Source organism: Hypanus sabinus, chromosome X2 (genome assembly GCF_030144855.1).
Source record: "Hypanus sabinus isolate sHypSab1 chromosome X2, sHypSab1.hap1, whole genome shotgun sequence".
Classification (NCBI taxonomy): Eukaryota; Metazoa; Chordata; class Chondrichthyes; order Myliobatiformes; family Dasyatidae; genus Hypanus; species Hypanus sabinus.
In genome coordinates, this window is record NC_082739.1 from 6,584,052 (window position 1) to 6,590,282 (window position 6,231).

Sequence of the window (6,231 nt, forward strand, 5' to 3'; positions counted from 1 at the left end):
ATTTAATAATGATAATCAGTTCATATCAAGGTAGTATCTGAATGTATTATACTTCCCAGACTTGTTTGCCCACAAATAGGAATACATTTTGCAGTACCTATTGCAAAGGTACAGTGGCAGAGTTAAGATAGTGCTCTTCTCATACAGCGACAATACAGCTTCCCCTTGTTGATCAGATCCAGAATTAATTAAGAACAGAGAAAGGGGGGTTACTGATGAGGGTCATTCTCTTGACACGTTTGATCCTGGTAAATGGAACAAGCTCCTAACAGGATTTGGTGTATGACAGGAAATGTAAGAAAAGAGGGAATGTAAACTGATCCAAGGTACAAGGTCCCCCTATGTTGCACCATTATATAGAATACCGTAGGTCGATGTGACCTGAGGTCATTCTTTACCTTAATGAATAGCTCCTTGTCCCAATGAAAGTTGCATTGTATTTTTGTTTCATAGTTGCCTGCACCTGGTTAAGATCCCACCAAAGACAGGGGATTGAAAATTCAATTTGAAAAAAAACAGAATTCTTCTTAGGAAGGAATAGGTAAATTGCAATCATCTTGTTTTTAATACTATTACAGTAAACTACCTTGTTACACATAAAAAAGTGCATTACCTGTTTCAAAATATAGCTTTGCAAACCTCTCTTTTTTTTGATGTTGGCAAATTTGGGGTGCAGATGGGGAAGGGGTTACAGTTTGCTCCTAGGTTCAAAATGACCAGTTTGTATTCAACTTGGAAAAATTAGACAAATTGTAGGATTTAAGTGTTAGTAAAGACCTGGACCCAGAGCATTGAGTGATACAAGAAATTTGACAATCAGTATCAGTGAAGCATGGCAGAGCCCAGGAGATACGGGACCCCTTTGTAAGAGACTTGATCTTAAACAGAATTGATAGCAGAAATACAGGCCATTCAGTCCATTTCAGTGCTTCTACCCTAAGGTTACATTATTTTATGTTATTAAACATATCTACCTCATAATAGTTCCATATCCTCATCTTCACTGAGTGAAGAAAAATTACTGAACGATTTATAACTGCCTTACACTTACACTTACACTGCCTTAATCCTTTTTAGGATTCTTATGCAAGAGGAAACTTGCCTTCTATGTCCACCTTCTAGTATCCAATCAAAGATTGAAAGACTCCTATCAGAATATCCTTCACCCTTCTTCTTTCTAAAGGCGAAGAGACTCGGCTGATTCAATGTTTCCTGTTAGTTATATTTCTCACTTGTGGTACTATTTCCTTTTGTTCTTTCTGTAAGGTGTCTGTATCCTTTTGTAATCGTCGGAGTGGCGCTGCGCAGAATCTTCAAAAGGAGATCTGACAAAGGACTGAGCAAGTATTCCAACCTTACTTGGGTGCCAGATAAGTGGATGGCAGAACCATTTTCTAAGATGTACAACACATTCTGGAAAATAAGTAAATATTATGCAAACACCCATATTTAGTGAATGGCAAAATCCCCCGAAAGTCTCTTTTTCCTGACTGCCTCCCGGAAATGTTAACAGAACAAATGGCTAATAGAAGAATTGGCTTTGTCAGAGATCACGGAGCTTCTAAATTGGTAGGTAGAGAATAGTTAGACCGCCAATCATCATTCAAGAGGTATCTTGTTACTAATGCCTTTGCACAGTGGCAGTAGATAGCAGCACTTTCCCAGTACAGGCAATGGGGAAGTTATCAAGGGATAATAGAGTCATTGAGCACTACAACACAGAAACAGGCCTTTCAACCCATCTAGTCTGTGCCGAACTGTTAATTCTGCCTGGTCTCATGACCCACACCTCCCATCCATGTATTACCCACACTTCCACTGGCAGCTCATTCCACACTCTCACCATCCTCAGTGAAGAAGTTCCCCCTCAGGTTCCCTTAAATATTTCACATTTCAACCTTAACCTATGAACTCTAATTCTAATCTCACACTCCCTCATCAGAAACACCAGGAATTTTTCAGTACCCATCAAGCAAAATCTTGGCTTCAATACCAGGAATTTTCCAGTACCCATCCATTAGCTTCAAGACCTTGGTCTCAATACCTCCTTGTGAAACTGGATCCTTGATTTCCTCACTTGCAGATCCCAGTCAGTTCAGATTGGCAACAACATCCCCTCTACAATCACTATCAGCACAGGTACACCACAAGGCTGTGTGCTTCGCCCCCTGCTCTACTCACTTTACACTTATGACTGTGTGGCTAAACACAGCTCCAATGCCATATTCAAGTTTGCTGACAACACCACTGTCGTTGGCCGAATCAAAAGTAGTGATGAATCAGCATATAGGAGGAAGATTGAAAATCTGGCTGAGTGGTGCCACAATAACAACCTCTCACTCAATATCAGCAAGACCAAGGAGATGATTATTGACTTCAGGAGAAGGAAACCGGAGGTCCATGAGCCAGTCCTCATCGGGGTATCAGAGGTGGAGAGGGCCAGTAACTTCAAGTAGCTCGGTGTTATCATTTCAGAGGAACTGTCCTGGGTCCAGCACGCAAGTGAAATTACAAAGAAAGCATGGCCGTGCCTCTACTTCCTTAGAAGTTTGCGAAGATTCTGCACAATATCTAAAACATTGACAAACTTCTATAGATCTGTGGTGGAGAGTATATTGACTGGTTCATCACAGCCTGGTATGGAAATACCAATGACCTTGAACAGAAAATCCCACAAAAAGTAGTGGATATGGCCCAGTCCATCACAGATAAAGCCCTTCCCACCACTGAGCACATCTATATGGAGTGCTGTTGCAGGAAAGCAGTATGTATTATCAAGGACCCCCACCACCCAAGTCATGCTCTCTTCTCACTGCTGCCATCAGGAAGAAGGTACAGGAGCCTCAGGATCCACACCACCAGGTTCAGGAACAGTTATTACCCCTCAACCATCAGGCTCCTGAACCAGAGGGGAAAACTTCACTCAACTTCACTCACCCCACCACTGAACTGTTTCCACAACCTATGGACTCACTTTCAAGGACTCTTCATCTCATGTTCTCGTTATTTGTTTATTTATTTATTTATTTGTTTATTTATTTATTATTTCTTTCTTTTTGTATTTGCATTGTTTGTTGTCTTTTGCACACAGGCTGAACACCCAAGTTGGTGTGGTCTTTCATTGATTCTATTATGGTTATTATTCTATTATGGATTTATTGAGTATGCCCACAAGAGAATGAATCTCAAGGTTGTATATGGTGACATTATGAACTTTGATAATAAATTTACTTTGAACTTGGCAGAAGCTCACTTGACCACAGTATAGGAACATATTTAAATTTCATTGGCTGGTAGTTCTGCAAGCAGGGTCTGCTGGAAGTTTATCTATAGCCAACTGTTAATCTTCTTGGAAAATTCTGTTTATCTACCAAGAGAATGAATGTACAGCATTCAATGACAGGTTGGTTTAACTGAGCGATGTTCAAGAACTTCCTTGGTGCTCTGCTGAAGGTTGGACTTGCTGCTTCCTTCCACAAGATGGCGACAACTTTCACAACTGTCGGGCTCTCAAGTTGAAACAAGGAACAAAATCTCATTTAGCAAAAAATTGCCACATCAGTTATATAACTTTACATCATCAGTTAAATTACCTGAATTTATGTTGTAGAATGTAGAATTTATAGCCCCTGGTCTGCTTATGTTTATGAACCAGATACGCTTCCTCCCAGCTGAGAGGCCTGATGTATAACCCAAGATTTTGTATATCACCTCTGAAACAGGACAAATCGATATCCAATGCAATCCACAAAGCCACAGTGGTCATCTTATACAGAATCAAGGCGGCACAGTAGTGTAGTGGTTAGCACAGTGCTGTATCGTGCAGGCGGCCGAGTTTAATTTCCACTGTTGCCTGTGATGAGTTTGTGCGTCCACGCCCCCACCCCCCCGTTCCCCAGTGACAGTGTGTGTTTCCTCCCTCATCCCAAAGGTGTACCAGTTGGTAGATTAATTGGTCATTGTAAATTGTCCTGGAATTAGGCGAGCATTAAATCAGGGGCCTGCTGGGTGTTGTGGTTCAAGTGGTAGGAAGGGCCCGTTCCAATAGCACAGAAACTTGCCCTTCAGGTCAACTCATTCACGCCAACCAAGATGCCTGTCTAAGCTCTCCCATTTACCTACGTCTGTCCTATGTCTTGCTAAACCTTTCCTATCCATTTACCTTCTAAATGTTACGACTGTACCTGGCTCAACCACTTCCTCTAGCATATACAGACCAGCCTCTGCATGAAGAAGGTGCCCCTTCGGTCCCTTCTAAATCTTTGTCCTCTCACCTTAAACCCACGCCTTCTGGTTTTTGATTTCCCTCAACCCTGGAAGAAAGACTGTCCACGATCCTCATGATTTTATGCACCTCAATCTCCAATGTTAACAAGTAAAAATCTGCAGATGCTGGAAATGCGAGCAACACACACAATATGCTGGAGGCACTCAGCAGGCCAGGCAGCATCGATGGAAAAGAGTACAGTCGACGATTCAGGCCGAGACCCTTCAGCGGGACTGAAGAAAAAAGATGAGGGGAGAAGCACAAGGTGATAGCTGAAAATAGGAGGAGGAGAGGTAAAGTAAAGAGCTGGGAAGTTGATTGGTGAAAGAGATACAGGGCTGGAGAAGGGAGAGTCTGACAGGAGAGGACAGAAGGCCATGGGAGAAAGAAAAAGACGGGAAGAGCACCAGATGGAAGCGATGGGGAGGCAAGGAGATAAGGTGAGAGAGGGAAAAGGGGATGGGGAATGGTGAAGTGGGGGGGGCATTACCAGAAGTTTGAGAAATCAATGCTCATGCCATCAGGTTGGAGGCTACCCGGACGGAATATAAGGTGTTGCTCCTCCAACCTGAGTGTGGCCTCATCGCAACAGTAGAGGAGGTCATGGATAGACATGTCGGAATGGGAATGGGAAGTGGAATTAAAATGGGTGGCCACTGGGAGATCCCACTTTTTCTGGAGGATGGAGGATAGGCACTTAGTGAACCGGTCACTCGATCTATGTCCAGTCTCACCGATATACAAGAGGCCACACCAGAAGCACCTATAGATGACCCCCACAGACACACACCTGAACCATCGTCTCACCTGGGAGGACTGTTTGTGGCCCTGAATGGTAGTGAGGGAGGAGGTGTAGGGACAGGTGTAACACTTGTTCCGCTTGCAAGGATAAGTGCCAGGAGGGAGATTGGTGGGAAGGGACGAATGGACAAGGGAGTTGCGTAGAGAGTGATCCCTGTGGAAAGCAGAAAGTGGGGGGGGGGGGGGGGAGAGAACGACGTGCTTTGTGGTGGGATCCCATTGGAGATGGCGAAAGTTACAGAGAAGATGTCTCCAACATTGATGTGAATAATGTCCTAGCTTGCCCAACCTCCCCCTGTACAGGCCCCAAGTTCTGGCGACTTTCTCACAAACGCATAAAATACTGGAGGAACTCAGCAGGTCAGGCAGCATCTTTGGAAAGGAATAAACAATTGATGCTTCTGGCTGAGATTGTTCAGCAAGTTATGCCTACCCAGAAGTTCATTGAGACCCTCTCTCACTGCTCTCCCCTCTGTGATCTCTACTGCTTTCCAACTCTTTGACGATGACACCCAGACTCGCCACCACAGCCACGTGTCCCCCTTGGGAATTTCTCCACCACCATCTTGTTCACAGTCCTGAAGAAGGGTCTCGGTGTGAAATGTCAACTGTTTATTCCTCTCCATAGCTGCTGACTGACCTGCTGAATTCCTCCAGCATTTTGTGTGTGTTACTCTGGATTTCCAGCATCTGCAGAATCTCCTGTGTTTACGATATTCTCGGAAATCTTCTTTCCACTCTTCCTAGGATGAAGAGGGTACATGGAAGGAAGGAGCAAAGTTCAAATGAGTCTACACAGGTTCTGCGTTCAATTGAACTGTCTGTAGGAGCTTGCTATCCACAAACTGGCTGCTACATTTCCCAGATTATATCTCTGCCTATATTTCAAAGGTACTTTCAATGGGACATCTGATGAAAGTTCAGATGAAAGGACAGCAATCTGAAACATAAAAATTTGCTTCTCCTTCCACTGATACAGCCTGGCCTGCTGAGTCCCTCCAGCATTTTCTGTTTTTGTTTCAGATTTTCTGCAGTTGTAGGAGTTTTTCTGCTTTTCAGAACTGGCTTTACAGTGACGTACAGAGGATCATGCCAACCGTCGTGTTGGGATTTGAATTCTAGTCTCTGGATCAGTGGCCCAGGGTTCCCGGTACCAGTCCATT